Source organism: Mobula birostris, chromosome 13 (assembly GCF_030028105.1).
Source record: "Mobula birostris isolate sMobBir1 chromosome 13, sMobBir1.hap1, whole genome shotgun sequence".
Taxonomy (NCBI): Eukaryota; Metazoa; Chordata; class Chondrichthyes; order Myliobatiformes; family Myliobatidae; genus Mobula; species Mobula birostris.
In genome coordinates this window covers 83,992,968-84,017,395 of record NC_092382.1, presented here as the reverse complement: position 1 = coordinate 84,017,395, position 24,428 = coordinate 83,992,968, and the positions used below count along the sequence as shown (strand labels likewise).

Here is a 24,428-nt window from a genome sequence, read left to right as displayed (position 1 = left end):
CATTGGTGCCGATGTGCACCACGACATCTGGCAGATCAACACCCCACCCCCACTTCAGAATGTCATGCAATCGATCAGAGACATCCTTGACCCTGGCACCTGGGAGGCAACAAACCATCCTGGATTCGATGTCACGACCACAGAACCTCCTATCTGTACCTCTAACTATCGAATCCCCTATCACTACCGCTCTGCTCTTTTTCCACCCTCCCTTCTGCACTGCAGAGCCAGACTCAGTGCCAGAGATCCGGCTACTGCAGCTAGTCCTAGGTAAGTCATCCCCCCCAACAGTATCCAGTGCATTATACTTGTTGTTGAGGTGAATGGCCACAGGGGAACCCTGCTCTGCCTGCCCTTTCCTCTTCCCTCGCCTGACAGTGACCAAATTTCCTGTCCTCTGCTCCTTTGACGTAACTACCTCCCTGTAGCTGCTATCTATAATCTCCTCATTCTTCTGAATGATCCGCAGGTCCTCCAGCTCCTGCTCCAGTTCCCTAATGCGGTTTGTTAGGATCTGCAGCTGGATGAACTTCTGGCAGGTGTCGTTGTCAGGGACACTGGAGGGCTCCCTGACTTCCGACATCCTGCAAGAGGAGCATTCCAACATCCTGCCTGGCATTCTCTCTACGCTAGACAATCTGAACAAAAAAACTAATCGGAGCCTACCCTGGCCTCTGCCCGTTCTCGCCGAAGCCTGTTGAGCCAAAGCCATCCCACTCTGACTCAGTCCACTCCGACGATGGCCGCTGTATAGGTGGTCTGCTTTTAAACCTTAGCGCGCTACGTCACGCGCCTGCGCAATGCAGACCCTTCTCCCTGAGCAGTGTTTAAAAAAAAACTGCTTTTTCTACTCGATTTCTTCCACTCCCTTCTTCAGCTGCTTGCTTCGACTGAAACCATAGTTCTGGAGTTCCCTCGTCCTGTCCTGGAGTCTCACGTCCAGTCCTGTAGCCACGTCTTGTCCTCGCCTAGACTGGGGTCCGAGCCCAAGTCAAGACCCAGGTTTCGGGTCCTTGTCCAGTCTCTGGCTCGGAGCCCTAGCTGAGGCTCCAAGTTCCTAGATCCACGTCCGGGTCCCTTGTCTCTCCTCCAAGTCCTAGCCCAGGCCCACAATCCTATTCTCGTTCAGGGCCTGTGTCAATGTCAAGGGTCATTTATTCCTGTCTTCCCTTGCTTTCTTGACACAACTAGCCCTGTTCCTAGTAGTTCAGTGTCTGTGTTTTGCATTTGGGTCCGCCAACAACGGCTCCCTTATGACAAGTGATTAAGTTTCGAAGCAACCAATTACAACTACCAACTAAACTGTAATGAAGTGTGTATCCATTAGAAACACAAAGTTAATAAAAGGACAAGATACAATTTTTGATACTGAGTAATATGATAAAAATGAACGTTACCGCTTGAATGTGTCTATGTTGACTTTTATAATTCAGTGAAATGGGATTAATTGGTCCATTGGTTAATTGGGGCAGCCACTGTTTTAGGACAATACTTAATGAAAATAAAAAACGGAAAAAATGGGATTCCTTTGTTCATTTGGGAAGCTATGCCTCTTAATTGGGGCAGGAATCTGTTGCCAAACAGTTTCTAACTAGCGTCAGTGACATGAAAGTTATGTGGCCGTTATACACTATGCCGTAATTAAAACAACCGTTTTAAATAGCATTACTTGTGTGTTTGTGTTCAAAAAGCAGTGATTTTTTGTCATTGATCGTAGGCAAATGATAAACGGTAAGACAGTTTGGAACTGTTTTACTCACTGCGGTTTCAAACATTCAGACTTGCGGATGCCAGAACGGCTGGGGTGAAATGAAACAATTTCAATACATCAACAAGTTAGGCACTATGATCAATTTGAAGGTATCAGCAATCATGTTGAATGTTAGAATTAAAATGAGGATTTGGAGGTCCGAATCATCGAAAGCACTGTTTGAAAGCTGTCCACTATCTGCACTTGGTGTCTGTGATGAAGTTGTTTACTTACAGTCAATCAAAAGAACACGTCAGGGTACACTTAATGAATTCCAGCGTAATAATTAGGAACTAATACAGTTTTATATACTGTGGTGATTTTGGTTGTGTTCTAATTTATTCTGTATTTCATTTCAATACATAATTTGTTACTTATTTAAATGGTAATTTGTCTTTTTTATACTTTGTTAACTATTTCCATGAAAGTTCGGCTAATTGGGGCAACCATGTAATCGGGCCAAAATGTACAAATCCCAGTGTGCCCCAATTAACTGGAAGGCATTGTATTTGCAATTTAGGCAGATTCATTTACGATTTCACTCCGAAACTTCATAATAATCAGAACACTCTTCATTTAAACAGATGTTAGAAATTCATTAGACATAACTCGTGTGCTTTCACCATATTACATATAATGTCTACTTGAACCATAAATTTGCATTTTGAACATTTACTTACATGCATTTATAGATAAACATTATGAAAGTCATCTTTAACATGTATATAGTGTTCATGGAGATGAGCTTGTTGCTGATTTTATCTTGATGCACCAATGTCTTTATATTGACACAAGAGAAGATGTTTGAAGGTTTTCTTGAAGGTAGCATTGCATAGTGCATAGCAGGCTGGGTTGATAGTACTGTTGATGTAACAGAGCCAGTATCCAATAGTCTATACTTTGTTAGGGACGCAGACTGAACAGAAAGTGTTAATGAGTACCATGACATTGTATGGGGTCCAGGTGATGATAAATGCCAGCAGAATAGCCAGGATGGTCCTGGTCACCTTCTTCTCCCGGGTAACAGATCCCTTCTTTTTCTTAGCAGGGGTCTTTGTCATTTTAATAATCTTGTGGGCTGCGGTGAGCTTTCTGTCTTTACTATTCTTGGTGCTGTTGTCTGACATTATTTCAACTGTGGTAGCGCAGTACTCACTCTTTTGGGATTTAGTGACAACCTTTATGCTGGAGAGCTTGGAGCTGCCGATGCTAAAATGCCTTTGTGCAGTGGAGACCTGTGTGCTCTCATCAATCGTTCCTTCCTCCTCCTGGATGGAAGGGACCACATTGAGCGAAGTCGAGTCATTGGAGATCTCCTTTTCCTCTCCTTGGCCACAATGATCCGTCATTACTTCCCCAGCTGCCTCGCCATTTTGTATTTGACATTCTGCAACCCATCAGGTGCACTGGAAACGTTGTTGTTACTCGGTTTCATTATTTTACCCCGCACTAGACTGGAAGAAATGGTGTCTTTGTTTGACTCGGGCTCTTTCTTATCCTTCTTGATCTGACTCTTGCTAGCACGGGATATTTGCACATACAAAATAGTCATGGTAATAACCGGTAGATAGAAAGCTGCTATTGCAGTGCCAAAAGTGACAACTGGATTTGAGAAGAACTGTACATGGCACTCACCCTCTTTAGCTGTCCGCCCACCTACAATGAACTGCCAGAAGAGAATGGCAGGAGCCCACAAGATAAATGACAGCAGCCAAGCAGCTGCAATCATCATCCCTGCCATCTTGCTGGTTCTCTTCGCAGGGTAGCTGAGAGGCTTTGTCACACAGAAGTATCGGTCAAAGCTGATGATAAGAAGGTTCATGACAGATGCATTACTAGCAACATAATCTAGAGCCAGCCATAAATCACACATCACTGGCCCCATGGGCCAGTAGCCAATGACGATGTAAGTGGTGTAAAGGTTCATAGAGAACACACCAATAATCAAATCAGCACAGGCTAAGCTGGAAATGAAATAGTTGTTAATTGCTTGTAACTGTCTGTTTACTTTAATAGAAAGCATAACCAGAATGTTTCCGATAATGGTCACCAGACTCAAAGATAATGCTGAAGTCACAATGAAGATTACTCCAACTGTTTTGTAAGCGCTTCCTCTTTCAATGTCTGTTAGGTTGCTGAGAGATGCATTTGCCTGTGTTGAATTAGCCATCCTTTCCCTTTGAGTTAGCACTGAAACGGTCTAAACGTAGAAAATAAGAGAAAAAGGAGAAAATATTAGCAAACAAGCATTAAAGGAATTCTAATTGAAGTTTCACCATCAAGAACACGCAAGACCATCTGCTGTAAAAAAAAATTCAAGATTGTTGTTGAGAGATTAATTTTTAAACAGGAAACACAGAGATCACTTTTTGTACGTACAACTAAGTATGAATTAATAGTTAGTTACTAGTGCCTAACTGAATGACGGTGTTGATGCCCGACATTGCAAACATGTTTTCATTGCATTGGTCCACCTTTATGCACATAAAATGATGGGAAACCTCTGATCCCTTGGTTCCCTTCAGTGCACGTGCTTTAAAAGCAAAAACTATTTGAACACGAGAAATCCCAATTGCCTACAGAAATGACGCAAGAAAAACAGATACACATAATTATCCCTCACCTAAAGGAGGAACAACCATGCAATCCAATAAACTTGCAGTCAGAAGTAGAAATGAAGCAAAGTCCAGGAGGGAGAGAAGAATCTGGGACTGAGTTACGTCAGATCAACGACAAGTGTTTCAAAACAGAATGCTAAAGAACCATGTTAATGGTGGCCTAACACTATTGATTTACCCTAGTTATGAAACCCATGAGAACTCTAAACAATGATGGTCTAATATTCTTGAAACTAATAGCCTAAAAGGGGAAGTTATGACCTGAAGGAAAAAGATTAGTGACACCGGAAGCCAAGTGACAGCAATATCCTTGTGGGCAGGTTTGCTGGAGCTGTGGAGGAGGGTTTAAACTGATTAGGCAGGGAGGATGGGAACTGGAATGATAGGTCTGAAGACGGGGCAGTTGGTATACAAGTAGATTCAATGTATAGTGACACTGTGAGGAATGACAGGCAGATGATAGAGCAAAGTTGCAGTGACTGGGATGAGTTGAAATCTAACATAGCGGTAGAATCGAAAAGGGTAAGGAATACAAGTTTGAAGGTGTCATATTTTAATGCACACTGTACAGTATATGCAATAAGGTAGAGGTTAGAGATTGCAGTTATGACATTGTGGGCATCAGTGAATCGTGGCTGAAAGAAAATCATAGTTGGGAGGTTAACGTCAAAAGACACATTGTATGGAAAGGACAGAGAGGTAGGCGGGGGGGGGCGGGGTGGAAAGGATTTGTTCGTAAAAAGTGAAATCAAATCCTTAGAAATCGGAAACATTGGATTGGAAGATGGAGTATCCTTGTGAGTAGAGTTAAGAAACTACAAGGGTAAAAAGCCCGTGATGGGAATAATATCCAGACATTCGAACGGTGGCCTAGAGATGGGGTACAAATTACAACAGGAGACAGAAGGGGCATATAAAAATTGAAATGTTACAATAGTCATGGAGGATTTCAATTTGCAGGTAGATTGAGAAATTTAGGTTGGTGCCGAACCCCAACAGTTGGAATTTGTAGAAAGCGTACAAGTCGGGTTTCTACAACCGCTTGTGGTTGAGGACACCAGGCGAAAGGCAATTCTGGATTGAGTGTTGTGTTATGAACCAGATTTCATTAGCGACTTTAAGGTAAAGAAACCCTTAGGAGGCAGTTGTCATAATATGTTAAATCCACCCTGCACTTTGGGAGGGAGAAGATGAAGTCAGATATATTAGGATTTCAGTGCATAAAAAGAGGTTACTGTAACTAAACCATGAGAGAGGAGCTGGCCAAATTTAACTGGAAGGAGACAGTGCCAGGGATGATAGCAGATCAGCAATGGTTGGTGTTTCTTGGAGGAATTCAGAAGGCGCAGGATAGATACATCCCCAAGTATTCTAAAGGGAGGATAAGGTAACAGTGGCTGACAAGGGAAGTCAGAGACAGCATAGAGGGAAAAGAGAGAACAAATAATACAGCAAAAATTGGGAAACTTTTAAAAACTAACAAAAGGCAACTGAAAATTCATAAAGAGAGAAAAGATGAAATATAAACATAAGTTAGCCAATAATAAGATGATACCAAAACTATTTTTTATTCAGAACTATAAAATGTAATGGAGAGACGAGAGTGGATATTGGACAACTGAAAAATGATGCGGGAGAGGTAGTAATGGGGGAAAAGAATTGGCATACAAACTTAATGCCTATTTTGTGTCTGTCTTCACTGTGGAACACACCAGGAATATGCCAAAAATCCAGAGGTATTGGGGGCAGAATTGAGTGCTGTTGCTATTCCCAAGGAGAAGGTGCTTTGGAGGCTGAAAGGTTGAATGTTAGATGTCAGCTGGACCAGATGGACTACACTCTGGGGCTCTGAAAGAGGTAGGAGCGGAGGTTGTGAAGGCATTGACAATAAACTGGACTGGTCAACCAACACTGAGGCTGTCTACAAGAAGGGTCAGAGCCGTCTCTATTTCCTGAGGAGACTGAGGTCCTTTAACATCCGCCGGACGATGCTGAGGATGTTCTACGAGTCGGTGGTGGCCAGTGCTATCATGTTTGCTGTTGTGTGCTGGGGCAGCAGGCTGAGGGTAGCAGACACCAACAGAATCAACAAACTCATTCGTAAGGCCAGTGATGTTGTGGGGATGGAACTGGACTCTCTCACGGTGGTGTCTGAAAAGAGGATGCTGTCTAAGTTGCATGCCATCTTGGTCAATGTCTCCTATCCACTCTATAATGTACTGGGTGGGCACAGGAGTACATTCAGCCAGAAACTCATTCCACCGAGATGCAGCACTGAGCGTCATAGGAAGTCATTCCTGCCTGTGGCCATCAAACTTTACAACTCCTCCCTTGGAGGGTCAGACACCCTGAGCCAATAGGCTGGTCCTGGACTTATTTCATAATTTACTGGCATAATTTACATATTACTATTTAACTATTTATGTTTTTTCCACTATTTATTATTTATGGTGCAACCGTAACGAAAACCAATTTCCTCCGGGATCAATAAAGTCTGACTATGACTATGACTATGCAGGCACTAGTCATGATCCTTCAAGAATCATTAGGTTCGAGAATGGCTCTGGAAGATTGGAAACATGCAAATATCATTCCACACTTTCAGGGAGGGAGGCAAAATAAGCTAATTATCCTGACTTCAGTAGTTGGGAAGTTGTTGGAGTTATTATTAAGGATAAGGTTTTGATGTAGTTGTAGGCACATGATGAAGCAGGCAAAGTCAGAGTGGTTTCATTCAGGTGAAATCATGCCGAACAAATCTGTTTGAATTCTTTGAGGAAATAACAATGACGATAGACAACAGAAAATCAGTGGATGTTGATTAGTTGGATTTTCAGAAGGGCTTTGACAAGTTGCCGCACGTGAGTATGCTTAACAAACTAAGAGCCCATGGCATTACAGGAAAGATAATAGCATAGATTGAACGTTGGCAAACTGGCAGAAGAGAAGGAATGAGAATAAGGGGCCTTTTCTGGTTTGCCGCAGTCTATTAGTAGTGTTCCACAGTGGTCTTTGTCAGAGCCGATTCTTTTCACGTTATATGTCAATGATTTGGATGACTGAATTGTTGGCTTTATGCCAAGTTTCAGGATTACACAGCAAGAGTTGGAGGGGCAGGTAGAGTTGAGGAAACAAAGTATCTGCAGAAGGCTTAGACAGACTGGGAGAATGGGCAGATGGAACATAGTGCAGGGAAGTGTATATATAGTCATGCACTTTGGTAGAAGGATTAAAGGCACAGACTATTTTCTAAATGGAGAGAAAATTTAACAATCAGATGTGCAAAGCGACTTGGGATTCCTTGCTCAGGATTATCTAAAGGTTAACTTGAAGGCTGAGTCTGTGGTCACTTTTATTTCAAGAGAACTAGAATATAAGAGCAAGTATGTAATCCAGGGGCATTATAATGATTGGTCAGACCACACTTTAAGCACTGTGAGTAAATTTGTGCCCCTTATCTAAGCAAAGATGTGCTGGCATTGGAGATGGTCTAGAGAGGTTCATGGGAATAAAAGTGTTAATCTATGAGGAGAATTTGATGGCTCTGGGCCTGTATTCACTTCAGTTTAGAAGAATGAAGGGGGATCTCATTGAAACCTATCGAATATTGAACAGCTTAGAGAAAGAGGATTTGGAGCGGATGCTTCTTATAGTGGGAGAGACTATTTTTAATTAGTTTCCCGTCTGCCCAGTTATTTGCAGCTTGAAATAACTCTTCTCAGTTTCGTTTGACCTCTGACAGGTTTCAGATGTGTATACAATTATATTACAGCAGCAAAATTACAAAATGCTGGATGAACTCAGCAGAGATTTGCCAGAACATTGTGTGTGTTGTTTTGCATTTCCAGCATCTGCAGATGTTTTCGTGTTTTTGTACATCAGCAACGTGACCATTTGTCCGATGTTGATCTGTCTATTGTATCTCCGTTCGTATCTGTGTTTCTGTGTGTGCGTGTGTGTGTGTGTGTGTGTGTGTGTGTGTGTGTGTGTGTGCGTGTGTGTGTGTGTGTGTGTGTGTGTGTGTGTGTGTGTGTGTGTGTGTGTGTCTGTGTGTGTTTGTATGTGTGTGTGTGTGTGTGTGTGTGTACGTGTGGGTCTATGTGTGGGTCTATGTGTGTGTGCGCAAGCTTGTGTTGGCCAGGAACGTGTTGAAGCACTGAAGGGCAGTTCAAAATGGGAAACCGCAGGGGCAGAGGTTCGGTCGGGTGGCGTGGGTGCACATCGTTTACAGATGTACAATTAGTCAACAAAACCCTGAAATCTGTAAATGTGGCTGTTCCGTGATGAAGTCAGTCTTTGTCATTAGAGCTCCCGCATTGTTTTAAATAGATGAATCACTGCTGAGACAATACCCAAGAATTTTGGCGTATTGTCTTCAATCGGCCGGATACTTTCATCAGAAACAATGGTTTTGATTAAAGTGTTTGTTCAAGTAGCTGGAACTAAGAAGGTTAGTCAGGGATGCAAGAATATCTCAGGAGACCGCTACTTCGTATAAATCAGCGCCGTTTTGACGAAATCAGCTCAAAGTGTCTGCCCGAGCTGTGGATTCGGGAGTAACAGAATTCACACATTCTCACTGAAATGGATTATCCTCTCATCTGTCAGATAGAGTTCGTCTACTATCCTTTTATTTCAGCCTTTGGAATTCCCGGTAGGCCGCAGTGTCAACTGCCGTTGGTGGAAATTGAAGGTTAATTGTGATATTGTGATCGCTCCTGTCGCTGGTTTCCACTGTCACATGTCCAGTCCCGGTGTCCTGCATTTCAGGGATAGAATGGAAACACCGGGATTGTGTATTCTGGGATCCGGATCGAAAACAAACTACGGCAGTAATTTAGCGAATCGGCCAACATTTGTGGATTTGAACGGGTTAGGCAGCGTTCTTCCAGCTGTTTGTGTTCAACAATGTGATGTTCAGGTTTCTGTGCTTTTGGTCTTATAGCTGCTGCCCTGTATTTGGGAATATTGGGTTTACACATCCCGCTGAGATTAAACGAATTGATTGTCTGCAGTTGTATTTGAACGGATGTTGAGTTAGGTGTAACAATAAAACTATCTTTTGGTAGTAACAATTTGGCAAATCTGAGGAGTTATTTTTCTCAACTTGCTGTTCCCTCTCTCTCTTCCAGCGAACTTGATGGCGATTGTGATTCTGTCCCGGGGAAAGTGTGGTCTCTCCAAATGTGTCACTCGTTACCTGGTGGGAACGGCAGCGGCCGATCTACTGGTCGTTATCTCGGATCCGCTGCTGAGGTGGACCGCATCGTTTTATTTCCCCCGATCATTCCTTTTCATCACTCCTGTGTGCAGTCTCAGTGGATGGCTGGTTTTCGCGAGCACTGCGTCCTCTGCCTGGCTGACTGTTGCTTTCACCGTCGATCGATTCATTTCTATTTGCTACGACAAGCTGAAAACAAAATATTGCACCGAGGGAACGGCGACTGTGGTTATCGGGACAGTGAGTGTATTGACCTGTTTGGAGAGTGTCCCGTGGGGGTTTACATACGAGCCTATGGTACCAATTGATAATGTTCCCTGGTATTGCGGTCTTACATCGAGTTTCGAAAACTCTCCCGCATGGGCCGCATTTGAATTGTTTCACCGCATTTTAACCCCTTGTGCCCCATTCTTTCTGATTTTACTGTTCAATATACTGACTGTCAGGCGAATTCTAGCGGCCAGTCGAGCCCGTAAGGAGCTTCGGAGACAAAAGAGTGGAGAGAACGATAAGGACCGGGAGATGGAGAACCGTCGCAAATCCATAATTTTGCTCTTCAGTGTATCCGGTAGTTTCATATTGTTGTGTTTAACACAGGTGGTATTTTATATCTGTCAGCGGATTTCACTGAGTTTTGTTTATTCTGTCACCGATCCCCGTTACATCGCAGATGAGGTTTCAGAGATGCTGCAGGTTCTCAGTTCCTGCACCAACACTTGTATTTACGGACTGACTCAGAGCAAATTCCGAGAGGAACTAAAGAATGCGGTGAAATACCCATTGGATCTGATTTTTCTGAACAGAGTTAGAAAACAAACCACGTGATGAACAGAGATATAACACAAACATGAGAAAATCTTCAGATCCTCGAATTACAAAAACAACACACATAAACTCAGAGTCCTGATGAATGGTGTCGGCCCCTGTTTACTCTTTTCCACAGAATTTAGCTTTGCACAAATCCTCCCTCTCTTAATAAATTGAAAGTTCAGGTGAGCCTGTTACCCCTGCTTCTCGGTTTTGACAACATAGCCTGATCCGCGAGTGTAACTTCGTCTGTATCAAACACTCCCGCTCCCGTCGTGACCCGTCTTTACCGACACGCTCTTTTTTTCCTCCTTCCCTAACGGTAGGTCCTCATTCCCTCTGCCACCTTCAGCTGTCTTACAGCTAGAGAAGTTTAACTGAGCTTTAGAACACCTAGCGCCGTGCCGTAACAATGCAGATATTTACTACAGCCGCTGCCAGAGCGGGAGGGTGCATAGCCTCACAACATCTAGCAAGATACCGTAAAGGTACATACCTTTTAACTGCTGTCAGTAATTGAGCGGTGATTGAGCGCCAGGAGGGAGCGCAACAGAGAGCCGAAGTGAGAGACAGCAGGCGAGTGAGAGCAGGAGAGAGACAGATAGAGCGAATTATATCAGGAGGCGGGTATGGATGTATTCTCAGACGTGTGGATAACAAAGAGGAGGAGACTTTAGGTCAAAGAGCAGTAAGGTGGTTAAATCCTCCGGGAGATTTAGTCAATGAGGCAACCAACACAGATGCAGGCAAACACATAGTGAGCTGAGGGGAAACAACAATCTCTCTCTTCCCCTCTTCCCACAGTCAATTTTCCGGGACCCCAACCCCGGTCTTTCGCACCATCCCACGGGTCTCTCCCCGTAACACCCTCCCCGCTGGATCGCTCTCCACGCAGACTCTCCTCCCTCCTACTCTCTCTTTCTCTTAGTTTTACTCCAGTTTCTCTCCCCCTGGTCTCACTGTCTACTCAGCGTCTCTCTCTCGGTCTCTCTCGCTCTTCCCGTGTCTCTCATTCTCCCCAGTGTCTCTTCCCCCATTCCCAATCACCACAATCTCGCTCTCCCCGTGTCTCTCTCCCCTGTCTCTTATCTTCCAGTTTCATTCCCAGTCTTCCTCAAGTCTCTCTCCCCGATTCCCATTCTCCTAGCCACTCTCTCCAGCATCGCTCTCTGCCCGTCTTCTCTCAGCCCATAATCCCACTCTTCTTCCATTCTCTCCCCCTCGATCTCTAACCGTCTGCCATTCATGCTCCCCTAGTCTCTCTCCCTCCTACTCTCCTCGCCTTTCTCTCCAGTCTCTCTCTCTCTCTCCAGCCTCTCGCCGTCTGTTTTTTTTTATCCTCCCCAAAGTCTTCACGTGTACTGGTGAGCATTAAAAAAATGCCGGGGATTCTTCATTGTTACCTTTTCATAAATACTCTTGCTCTGATGGTGAGGACAGGAAATTCATTTCCAGTTGCAGCCACTAAAGCAGGTTGCCTGGTGACGTCACAGAGGCCGCCCTGGCGGTCATACCTCTCCGGCGACTTTCTTTATCAGGCAGCCTGGTCAAGGCTGTGTCTTCAAATTTTCCCACCCTTCCTGAACAAACTGCACTGAGCTGAGAGGTATTATGACAACGATACTTCCATGAGGCATACATGGTTTCTGTGGAGTTATATGTGTGTTTTCACTTTTCCGACAGCCCACTCCAATCGGGAGCGGGAGAGGAGACAATTCACAGGCCTGCGAGTGCGATTACGAAAGGAAAGTTCGAGGGCTTTCCGCTTTGTCCTGCGGCCCAGTTGAATTGGGACTTAGAGAGGCGGCTACTCTCGGGACGGTAAGGGTGATTAAGAATAAAGCTGCTCTCACGGTCTTGCGGTGTTTTCCTACGGCCAATTCCAGCTTTATGCTTCATCCGGGTTTCACCTATCGCCTGGGGTCTCTCTCTCTCCCCTCTCCCCACTTTTCAAATCTACTCCTCACCTTCTCTTCTCCGGTCCTGCCCGAAACGTCGACTACTTTTATTTACCACAGATGCAGCCTGATCTGCTGAGTTTCTCCAGCATTTTGTGTGTGTTGCTCGGATTTCCAGCATCTGCAGATGTTCCCTTGTTAGAGTGGAGAGGCTTCACCGAGAACAAGCTTTGTCTGGCAAGTATCTGATTAGTTTATTCTTCATTCTTCCTCTGTCAGTGCGAATGGTCCTGGTGCAATTTTGTTCTCTTTTTATGAGATGTAGATATTCCGTTATATTCTCCCGGATAATGACATCTTCAGCAGGTGCACCGAGCGGCATTTCTTCACGCAAGTCAATAAGGAAGTGGAACTGCAGCTTCATGATCGTCGCGTTACAAGAGACACTGAAGAGGTGATAGATAAGGCTGCAAGAAGATAATCACCCCAAAGTCTCAGGCGGCATGCACCTGGGTGAGTGTCAGCAGCTGTAAGGAACAGAGCAGCCGGTGTAGATTACAACCGTGATCAACCTCAGTAATCAGTATACCACTTTGGAGACTGCAGGGAAGGACGAACTACCAGTGCAGCCACAGCGATCGGATCTCTGGCTCTGAATCTGACACAATTGCTCAGACGGGACGGGGGTGGGGGTGGGAGAGAAGGGGAATGCAGTTGTCATCGGGAATTGCATAGTAAGAGAAGTAGACATCAGATTCTGTGGATGCATTCGAGCCACTGCGATAGTATGTACCCTTCCAGAGTTACAGGCGAATATCATAGGGGTATGGGTAGCTGACTGATTGGTCTCAGGATAGGGCAGTAGGTATGTAAGCAGAGGGAGTGGTTAATGAGACGGCCAGGAAGGACAGACAGGTGACAGGGAAAACGACAAGAGTGGAATAAGTTGCGGTGTAACAGGTCGACAAGATCGAAAAGGATGATCAATACAGGAGTGAAGGTTTTATATTGAAATGCACGGATATACGGAATAAACTCTCTCCCTCTCTCTCTCTCTCTCTCTCTCTCTCTCTCTCTCTCTCTCTCCCTCTCTCTCCCTCTCTCTATCCCTCTCCCTCTCTCCCTCACTCTCTCTCGAAGACTGCCGTCCGCCCCCCCCCCCCCCCGTTTCCCACTGCACGAGCCTTCGTTTTAATAGTTTTCCGGGAAATACGGATTACCCCATCAGAGTCTGTACCATCGTATCTCTCGGGAACGGGTCCAAGATACAACACTTAGAAACAGGACAACATGTCCATATGAAATAAATTATGATTCCTGTATCTAACATCAGGAAAGTGCGTCTATGGACACCTACGGTCTATAAACTCGTACTCACACTGAGTTGCAAAATATCACTCTGCAATAGTCTTTGGTGTACTCTTGTAAAACATTCCCACTTTACAGACTGAAAAAGAACGGCTTACGAAGATCGATGTTTTTTGTTCATGTCTTGGCATATTTCAAACAGGAATCAAACTTAACTCCTTCTTTACACGAGTGCAGAGTTGGTCGTATTAGAACGTCGGGATAGAGCATGAGTTTGCGAGGTAGGTAAGGATGGGCTGATTGAGTTATTGATTAGGGAGCGGGGCGTAAATTCATAAGTTCTCCATCTAATAACAGATACATTTTACCACTCTTTTCAGCCCCCTTTCCAGTTTTCCTGCACACATAAGCCATTTCTCGTGCACCTTCATCTGTGTTTAGTGACCACCCCATTACCCGAGCAGGCATATACACTGTTTCCTACCTTCTTCGTGTTACCTATTTACACGCAGCCTGCCACATATCCAATCTCAGATCCTCTACTTCATTCAAAAATAAACATTAAAATCCTGTCCGAAGGCCGGTCCGGAACCTATCATACAAGTATGATACCAAAAGGGTGCGGCGTCGCCTTTGCGTCCCCGTGGGTCTGCGGAGATTCGGCATGTCATCAAAAACATTGGAAAACTTCCGTGGGGTCTGGGGTGTGCTGACTGACTGCATTGAATGCGGCCGGGTATGGGAACAGCAATGCCATTGAGCGGAAAATCCGTCGGGGGGAATGATTCGGTCGAGTATATTCCGGCTGGATCTCTCCCAACTATTGACCACATCTCCATAAAACGTTGCCGTGGGACAGCAGCGTCCATCATTGGGGATTCTCACCACCCAGGCCGTGATCGTTCCTCGCTGCTACCATCAGGTAGAAGGTGCAAGTACTACTGGACTCGCACTACCAGGTTCAAGAGCGCCTGATACCAGTTAACCATCAGGTTCTTGAACAAAAAGGGATAACTGCTCTAATTGAAATACACCTTTTTTATTTCATTCTCGTTGTTTATTGAGATTTATTTATATCGGCATTTGCACAGTTTGTTGTCCATTGATCCTGTTTCTGTTACTATTCTATAGATTAGCTAAGTGTGCCCATAGAAAAAAAAAAATCTCAGGGTTGCATGTGGTGACATGTATGTACTCCGATTAAACATTTTTCTTTCAAAGTTTGGACTTTGAAGAATCCATATTCCCCATCTCACACACGTACCTTCAACCACATTCCGTATCTCTCACGTTTGCATAGTTATCAATTAATATCACTCTCTGACCGAACATATATGGAATCGCACAGAGCCCCTTCTGGATAAATAGGTACCTTGAATATACACAGACTCGCACTCACATCAACACATATAATACTCGAATAATCGGCAACATGATCGACAAAGTGCGAAACGACATACTGACACGAGCGCACACATTTCTATGAATGCACAAACAAATGCACTATTTTTTCTTGGGGCCGTCCGCCGCTTACTCGACCGTTCCCCTCTTTAAATTCTGATAGCATTGCGCAACACTCCACACCCTGTCAGTCAAACTTCTCCACCACTATTCCTGCTACTGAGCAACCTCTCCCCCTCCCTTGCCCCACTTCTGCCTGTTTCGCTGAACCGCCAACTTCTATTCCACCTCCCGATCTCTGCGACCGCAGCGTATTCCACACTCGATGGAACGCAGCTCCCAACGGAACGGATGGAATAACGGGGAAAACTGCAATGGAGGATCAGTCTGCTGGAAATCAAGGTCCAGGATAATGAGCTCAAATCCGGGGGTGTATTTGCGTTTCTGAACGCCATTCGATTTTAAAGCATATAAAGCTGATATTTTGAATTGACGGTGCACTCCGCGTGAACTTGATAAATTTGCATCACATTGACAGCAATATTGCGATAAATCTGTGCTCTACTCATCCAAAGCAACACACATAAAATGCTGCTGGATCTCAGCATCTATAGGATTGAATAAAGAGTCGACGTTTCGAGCCAAGAACCTACTTCATCTGTCTCGCTGATACATTTCCCATCAGAATGCAGTGAGCTCGACGGATTAAAATTATGACAGGATGAGGGACTGTGAACGCAAAATAGCAGTTGGGCACGTTGTACAAATTATTTGTTTGGGCTACAGATGAAGTTGTTCGACTACTGAGGATCAGTTCCATAATCGAGGAACATTGATCAGTAAATAAATACTGAAAAGCGATGGCGAACTGCAAATCCCTGAACGGTCTATCACAGTGAGACAGAATGTGAATTGGATCAGAGTTTAGATGAAGGCCAGACAATTCATGGGGAGTAATACATTACCTACTGGTAATGGACACACAATGAAGTCAGCAAGTCGGGACTTGGGAGAAAAATATGAGAAGTTAGAGTAAGAAGGTGGGGTGAGGAGAGGAAGAAATACAGGGTAGGAGGTGATCGGTTGATTTTCATTAATCTGCAGATTTTCTGTTATTGGTTTCTGGATTAATAGATTATTTGGGATATTTAACACTCGAGAAAATCGCTTCAGTGTAACCCCAGTCACGTATGGACTCAAGATTCACAATAAGCAGAGGATTTTTAGAGCAGAAATTTCACCTCAGGCTTGTGGGTTCCAGCTCCACAATGGGCGGCAAAACGTTAAAATTGTTTCTCTTCTTTAGTGACTGCATCCAGGCCAGGAATGTTGGAGCACGTGGTGGGAGGTATGACGTAATCCCGGAGAGACTATATAGTTTATCGGCCCAGCTATTAGAAGCTGACCAAGATGCCCATCTGCTGGTCACATTGGCCCGCGTATGGTACATATTCCTCCTAAACTTTCCTGTCCATGTACCTGTCCATATACAGATGGAGAGAGTAGGGAGAGATGTAATCTGGGGAGGTGGGGATGGGGCAGTTGGATAATGAACTGTTCTCCCCATAAAAAATAAAACAATCACTTTCCAGCCACACTCTCGTATCGGTCGTCTTCCAAGCACTCGTCAGGGCCAGTACCCCCTCCATTTGTTGCTCTTCATTCCATGGTCCACCATTTACTCCAATGAGATTTCATCTACTTCTGGCCTCTGTCATTTCTACCTATCAGGTCGTGGGTTCGTCCATTATTCCTACTCACCAGCCACCTTCTCACCCGCCTAATCGCCAGTCTTACTTAAATCGGCATCTTATTGGGGGATTTTAACCAGGTCAGTTTGACAAGGTCACATAAAGGTTATGATCCACAATCACGTGTAGTACCAGTGTGAACAACACACTGGTACACTAAGATGAAGAAAGCTTACCGTGCTAGTTTACGCCCACACTAGGAAAGTTTGGTCAGCCGGCTGTATCCCTACTTAATGAGTATAGGCAGAGACTTACGACCGCTGCATCAGCAGTGAGAGCCAAGAAGATATGGACAAGGAAAGCAGAGAATCGCTCACAGGGCTGGTTTGAATCTGTGGACTCAACTGTATTCAGGGATTCATCTTCGAATCTGAATGAGTACTCCGCTGTTATCACCTTCGTCATTTAAACATATGTGGATGAGTGTATGCCTACGAGGACCTATTGTACATTCCCAGACCAAAAGACCTGTATGGACCACGAGATTCGCTGTCTGCTGATGGCGATCTGTGGCACCGAAGTCTAGTGACCCATTCCTGTACAATAAAATCAGGCGTCACTTGCGGAGAACTATTTCAAGAGTGAAGAAACGACTCCGAGAGGGGTTTGAGGCGACATCGAATGCACCAGAACTCTGGTGGGGTTTTCAGGACATTGCTTTACACGAAGCGAACCCAATAGTATGAATGACACCAATGCTTCACTACCAGACGATCTCAACGCCTGTTATGCCGGCACTGAAAAAGAGAAAATAGCTACATCTGCGAAGATGCATTTTTTGCCCGTGACGCTGTGATCTTTTTCTGGAAGGTCAATATCAAGCTGACTTTCAACCCTCGCAAGGCTCCAGACCAGATCAAGAGCATTATAAGGCGTTGTAAGCCTGTGCCTACTAGTTGCCGGTTGTATTCAAGAATATTTCCACACTCTCATCGCTATGGTCTAAATTTCCACCCGCATCAGAAGGGCAAGAATGATGTCAGTGACGAAGGAGAGTAGTGTGAGCTGCCTTACTGATTATTGTCCATAGCACTCACATCTACGGTGATAAAATGCTTTGGGGAGGTGAGGTTCGTCGTACCCAGAATTAAATCATGCCTCAGCAAGGAACTGGACCCACTGCAATTTGGCTATCGCCACAATAGGTCTATGGCAGATGGTCTTCACGCGGTTTTGATCACCTGGACAATGCAATCATCTATGTCTCGATACTGTTCGTTGACTAGCACATTATCATTCTTGCAGTCCTGAATGCTAAATTACGGAACCTGGGCCCCGTACCTTCCTCTGCAATGCGATCCTCGATTTCCTAACCAGTAATATACATTCTGTGCGGTATGGTAACGATGTCTCCTCTGCGGTGATCATCAACACTGGCGCGCGTCAGGGATTTGTGCTTATCCCAGTTCTCTACTGCCACGAAACTCACCCAGGGAACTGACCCATCACATCGATTCAGTTATAAAAAGGCAAGACATCGGCTGTGTTTCATTCGGGAGTTTGAGGATTGGTTTGTCACCTAAAACACTCGAAATCTTCTACAGATGTACAATGGTTAGCATCGTGACAGGCTGCTTCATTGTCTGGTATGGGGCTGGGGGACTATTGTGCAGGATCAAAGGAAGCTACAGAAAAAATTGCAAAATGTGGCAGCTCCATCTTTGCTACTGGCTCCCGTAGTGTCCCAGACATCTTCAAAGAAGGACAACTAAGAAAGGCGCCGACAGTCATTGAGGACCACCCGCCCCCCATCACCCAGGACATGTCCGCTTCTCATTGCTATCGTCAGGAAGGATGTACAGAGCTTAAAGTACACCTGCAGCGATCCAGGAGCAGTTTCTTTCGCTTTGAAATAGGATTCGGCAATGGACATTCAACCAATTAAAATCTACCACACTTTCATTATTTCTGTTTTGGCATTATTTTAATTTTACTGTACAGAACATAGAACATAGAATAGTACAGCACAGTACAGGCCCTTCGGTCCACAATGTTGTGACGACCCTCAAACCCTGCCTCCCATACAAGCCCCCACCTTAAATTCCTCCATATCCCTGTCTAGTAGTCCCTTAAACTTTACCAGTGTATCTGCCTCCACCACTGACTAAGGCGGTGCATTCCACGCACCAACCACTCTCTGAGTAAAAAACCTTCCTCTAATATTCCTCTTGAACTGCCCACCCCTTAACTTAAAGCCATGTCGTCTTGTATTGATCAGTGGTGCCCTGGGGAAGAGGCGCTGGCTATCCACTCTATCTATTCCTCTTATTATCTTGTATACCTCTATCATGTCTCCTCTCATCCTCCTTCTCTCCAAAGAGTAAAGCCCTAGCTCTATATCTGTAGCTATATATCTAAATCTTTGTGTGTGTGAGTGTTTATTTATAAATAAATAAAATTAAAAATATATATATTTAATACATTTATAATTGATTGATTTTCTAATTCCTTTCTATATTATTACATTGCAGATTAACAAAATTTCATGACAGATGACAGTAATATTAAACCCGATTCTTATTCCGATTTTGATCAAATTCCCACGTGCTCCACACCTCCGCATCACCAGCACTTGCTTCCTGGACCTCGTTCAGGAACTCGGCCCGATATCTCGACTGCCCATTTCTCCCAATCGATGCTAAATTAGTTTTCTTTGAGTTATAATCATGAAGCAGCTTTCCATCAGCGTATAACATCATTCTGAGGTTACTAATGACTCTGAAGAGATACAGTACATAAAAATATTTTTTTTTTTCGGCCAGAACTTTTTCGCCATTTCAGCTGCATTGTCCGAGCAGGCATTCATTTAAATGAATAAACATTTCTAAATCGTCACAGTTTTCATTTTGTAGTTTTAATTCGCTGTTAGACCAGTGTTTGTTTGATTGAATCTTATGTCTACAGTGGGACATTTATCAGTAGGCCGTCTGGCTCTCTCAGTGGGTTTCCATTCTGTTGAGGAGGTTTAGTAAACTGTGATGCACGATAAACCTGAGTGTCCCTGAGCTGAGATATTTACAGATGTTTAGACATGATGAACTTTCTCCGGCGTATTCGGCACTTCGTCCGGCTCTGAAGTCTACCCTAATTCATGTTTTATTTCTTGAATTTACTTCATCTATTCACGTGTTTTGCAATCGGGAAAAACATAAATTATTTTAATGCCCTTCATGATACCAGATTTTTGACTGATTTTGAGTTCCGGAAGTGCTTTATCTCTTTATACGCAAGTTGTTTTTATATATCTGGAACGTATTCTGTTTCTCTACGCTTTTTACCTGGCTCTAGTATTAAATCTGATAGTGTTCGGATTCCGGAAGGACATACATATATGCTTTCTCCGTGGATGGTCACCTTGTCACCGTGGAGAAGCTTGTGTGATCCTGAGATCCCGAGAGCGCTGCCGTCTGAACTGTGCTCCTGGTAGGGTCACCTATGACAAAGAACAATCCAACCAAGACCTCAACGGTGGAACAGGCGGACGGAGTTACTTCAAACTCAACGGCTCTGAAGGCGGATGAAGGCTGCAAAAAAGTCCATCAGCTCCAATCGTCATGGTTTCCATGCCATAGGAATCAGTTAGTCGATTTGTGAAGTATCGTGTGCTTCTTGGAGTGCAACATCAAGTACACGTTAAACAAATACACACACAGGCGTCTTCGCTCTGTGGACCACTTCTTCAGAACGAAGACCATCATCCTCGACTCGAAGGATAACAACAACGACGATATAGATGCACCGCTTTGTAAGCGTCAGGTGTTGAAATATGCTAACCAATGTTACAGATGCCAGGTGATAAGACGGTAAGAGAATGGGAACAGAATAGAGGACATGACGACAGGACACCAGCGAGCTGAGCCAGTAAATCCAGACCGTATTGGGATCACATTATTACTGAATGGCATTTACTGCAAGGGGATTAGAAACAGGGAACAAGTTTTGTTACACATGTGCATATTTGTGAAGTCTGGACAAATTCCTCCACAGTCTACAACCATTCATCCCTCTCCTCCCCAGCGTAGTCTGGGAAGGATACAGTAACTATTGAAGTGTTAGAAGAAAGAACATTATAGACAGAAATCCGAACACCGGCTTCTATCCAGGGTGTATCACTTTATCAGAGGAAACATAGAAACATAGAAACATAGAAAATAGGTGCAGGAGTAGGCCATTCGGCCCTTCGAGCCTGCACCGCCATTTATTATGATCATGGCTGATCATCCAACTCAGAACCCCGCCCCAGCCTTCCCTTCATACCCCCTGACCCCCGTAGCCACAAGGGCCATATCTAACTTCCTCTTAAATATAGCCAATGAACTGGCCTCAACTGTTTCCTATGGCAGAGAATTCCACAGATTCGCCACTCTCTGTGTGAAGAAGTTTTTCCTAATCTCGGTCCTAAAAGGCTTCCACTCTATCCTCAAACTGTGGCCCCTCGTTCTGGACTTCCCCAACATCGGGAGCAATCTTCCTGCATCGAGCCTGTCCAATCCCTTTAGGATCTTATACGTTTCAATCAGATCCCCCCTCAATCTTTTAAATTCCAACTAGTACAAGCCCAGTTCATCCAATCTTTCTTCATATGAAAGTCCTGCCATCCCAGGAATCAATCTGGTGAACCTTCTTTGTACTCCCTCTATGGCAAGGATGTCTTTCCTCAGGTTAGGGGACCAAAACTGCACACAATACTCCAGGTGTGGTCTCACCAAGGCCTTGTACAACTGCAGTAGTACCTCCCTGCTCCTGTACTCGAATCCTCTCGCTATGAATGCCAGCATACCATTCGCCTTTTTCACCGCCTGCTGTACCTGCATGCCCACTTTCAATGACTAGTGTATAATGACACCCAGGTCTCGTTGCACCTCCGATTTTCCTAATCGGCCACCATTCAGATAATAATCTGTTTTCCTATTTTTGCCACCAAAGTGGATAACTTCACATTTATCCACATTAAATTGCATCTGCCATGAATTTGCCCACTCACCCAACCTATCCAAGTCACCCTGCATCCTCTTAGCATCCTCCTCACAGCTAACACTGCCACCCAGCTTCGTGTCATCCGCAAACTTGGAGATGCTGCATTTAATTCACTCATCCAAGTCATTAATATATATTGTAAATAACTGGGGTCCCAGCACTGAGCCTTGCGGTACCCCACTAGTCACCGCCTGCCATTCTGAAAAGGTCCCGTTTATTCCCACTCTTTGCTTCCTGTCTGCTAACCAATTCTCCACCCACACCAATACCTTACTCCCAATACCGTGTGCTTTAAGTTTGCACACTAATCTCCTGTGTGGGACCTTGTCAAAAGCCTTCTGAAAATCCAAATATACCACGTCCACTGGTTCTCCCCTATCCACTCTACTAGTTACATCCTCAAAAAATTCTATGAGATTCGTCAGACATGATTTTCCTTTCACAAATCCATGCTGACTTTGTCCGATCATTTCACCGCTGTCCAAATGTGCTGTTATCACATCCTTGATAACTGACTCCAGCAGTTTCCCCACCACCGACGCTAGGCTAACCGGTCTATAATTCCCCGGTTTCTCTCTCCCTCCTTTTTTAAAAAGTGGAGTTACATTAGCCACCCTCCAATCCTCAGGAACTAGTCCAGAATCTAACGAGTTTTGAAAAATTATCATTAATGCATCCACTATTTCTCGGGCTACTTCCTTAAGCACCCTGAGATGCAGACCATCTGGCCCTGGGGATTTATCTGCCTTCAATCCCTTCAATTTACCTAACACCACTTCCCTACTAACATGTATTTCGCTCAGTTCCTCCATCTCACTGGACCCTCTGTCCCCTACTATTTCTGGAAGATTATTTATGTCCTCCTTAGTGAAGACAGAACCAAAGTAATTATTCAATTGGTCTGCCATGTCCTTGCTCCCAATAATCAATTCACCTGTTTCTGTCTGCAGGGGACCTACATTTGTCTTTACCAGTCTTTTCCTTTTTACATATCTGTAAAAGCTTTTACAGTCCGTTTTTATGTTTCCTGCCAGTTTTCTCTCATAATCTTTCCCCCCCTTCCTAATTAAGCCCTTTGTCCTCCTCTGCTGAATTCTGAATTTCTCCCAGTCCTCAGGTGAGCCACTTTCTCTGGCTAATTTGTATGCTTCTTCTTTGGAATTGATACTATCCCTAATTTCTCTTGTCAGCCACGGGTGCACTACCTTCCTTGATTTATTCTTTTGCCAAAGTGGGATGAACAATTGTTGTAGTTCATCCATGCAACCTTTAAATGCTTGCCATTGCATATCCACCGTCAATCCTTTAAGTGTCATTTGCCAGTCTATCTTAGCTAGTTCACGTCTCATACCTTCAAAGTTACCCCTCTTTAAGTTCCGAACCTTTGTTTCTGAATTAACTATGTCACTCTCCATCTTAATGAAGAAATCCACCGTATTATGTTCACTCCTCCCAAGGGGCCTCTCACGACAAGATTGCTAATTAACCCTTCCTCATTGCTCAAAACCCAGTCCAGAATAGCCTGCTCTCTAGTTGGTTCCTCGACATGTTGGTTCAAAAAAACATCCCGCATACATTCCAAGAAATCCTCTTCCTCAGCACCTTTACCAATTTGGTTCACCCAATCTACATGTAGATTGAAGTCACCCATTATAACTGCTGTTCCTTTATTGCACACATTTCTAATTTCCTGTTTAATACCATCTCCGACCTCACTACTACTGTTAGGTGGCCTGTACACAACTCTCACCAGCGTCTTCTGCCTCTTAGTGTTACGCAGCTCTACCCATATCGATTCCACATCTTCCCGGCTTATGTCCTTCCTTTCTATTGTGTTAATCTCTTCTTTAACCAGCAACGCCACCCCACCTCCTCTTCCTTCATGTCTATCCCTCCTGAATATTGAATATCCCTGAACGTTGAGCTCCCATCCCTAGTCACCCTGGAGCCATGTCTCTGTGATCCCAAATATATCATAATCATTAATAACAATCTGCACTTTCAATTCATTCATCTTATTAAGAATGCTCCTTGCATTGACACACAAAGCCTTCAGGCGCTCTTTACAACTCTCTTAGCCCTTATACAATTATGCTGAAAAGTGGCCTTTTTAATGCTTGCCCTGGATTTGTCGGCCTGCCACTTTTACTTTTCTCCATAGTACTTTTTGTTTCTACCCTCACTTTACACCCCTCTGTCTCTCTGCACTGGTTCGCATCCCCTTGTTGTGAACTAACCTCCTCATGCCTAGTCTCTTTAATTTGATTCCCACCCCCCAACCATTCTAGTTTAAAGTCACCTCAGTAGCCCCCGCTAATCTCCCTGCCAGGATATTGGTCCCCCTAGGATTCAAGTGCAACCCGTCCTTTTTGTACAGGTCACGCCTGCGCCAAAAGAGGTCCCAATGATCCAAAAACTTGAATCCCTGCCCCCTGCTCCAATCCCTCAGCCACGCATTTATCCTCCACCTCATCGCATTCCTACTCTCACTGTCGCGTGGCACAGGCAGTAATCCCGAGATTACTACCTTTACGGTCCTTTTTCTGAACTCCCTTCCTAGCTCCCTATATTCTCCTTTCAGGACCTCATCCCTTTTCCTACCTATGTCATTGGTACCTATATGTACCACGACCTCTGGCTCCTCACCCTCCCACTTCAGGAAGTGGTCATTCTTTATTCCGCTGCCAGTAACATGCC

At 44.5% G+C, this 24,428-nt stretch overlaps 1 pseudogene; it reads right to left on the bottom strand.

The window, feature by feature from the left end:
- Window positions 1-2,071: 2,071 nt before the first annotated feature.
- The window catches only part of LOC140207717 (muscarinic acetylcholine receptor M2-like), a 40,864-nt pseudogene continuing 18,507 nt past the window's right edge, over window positions 2,072-24,428 (bottom strand).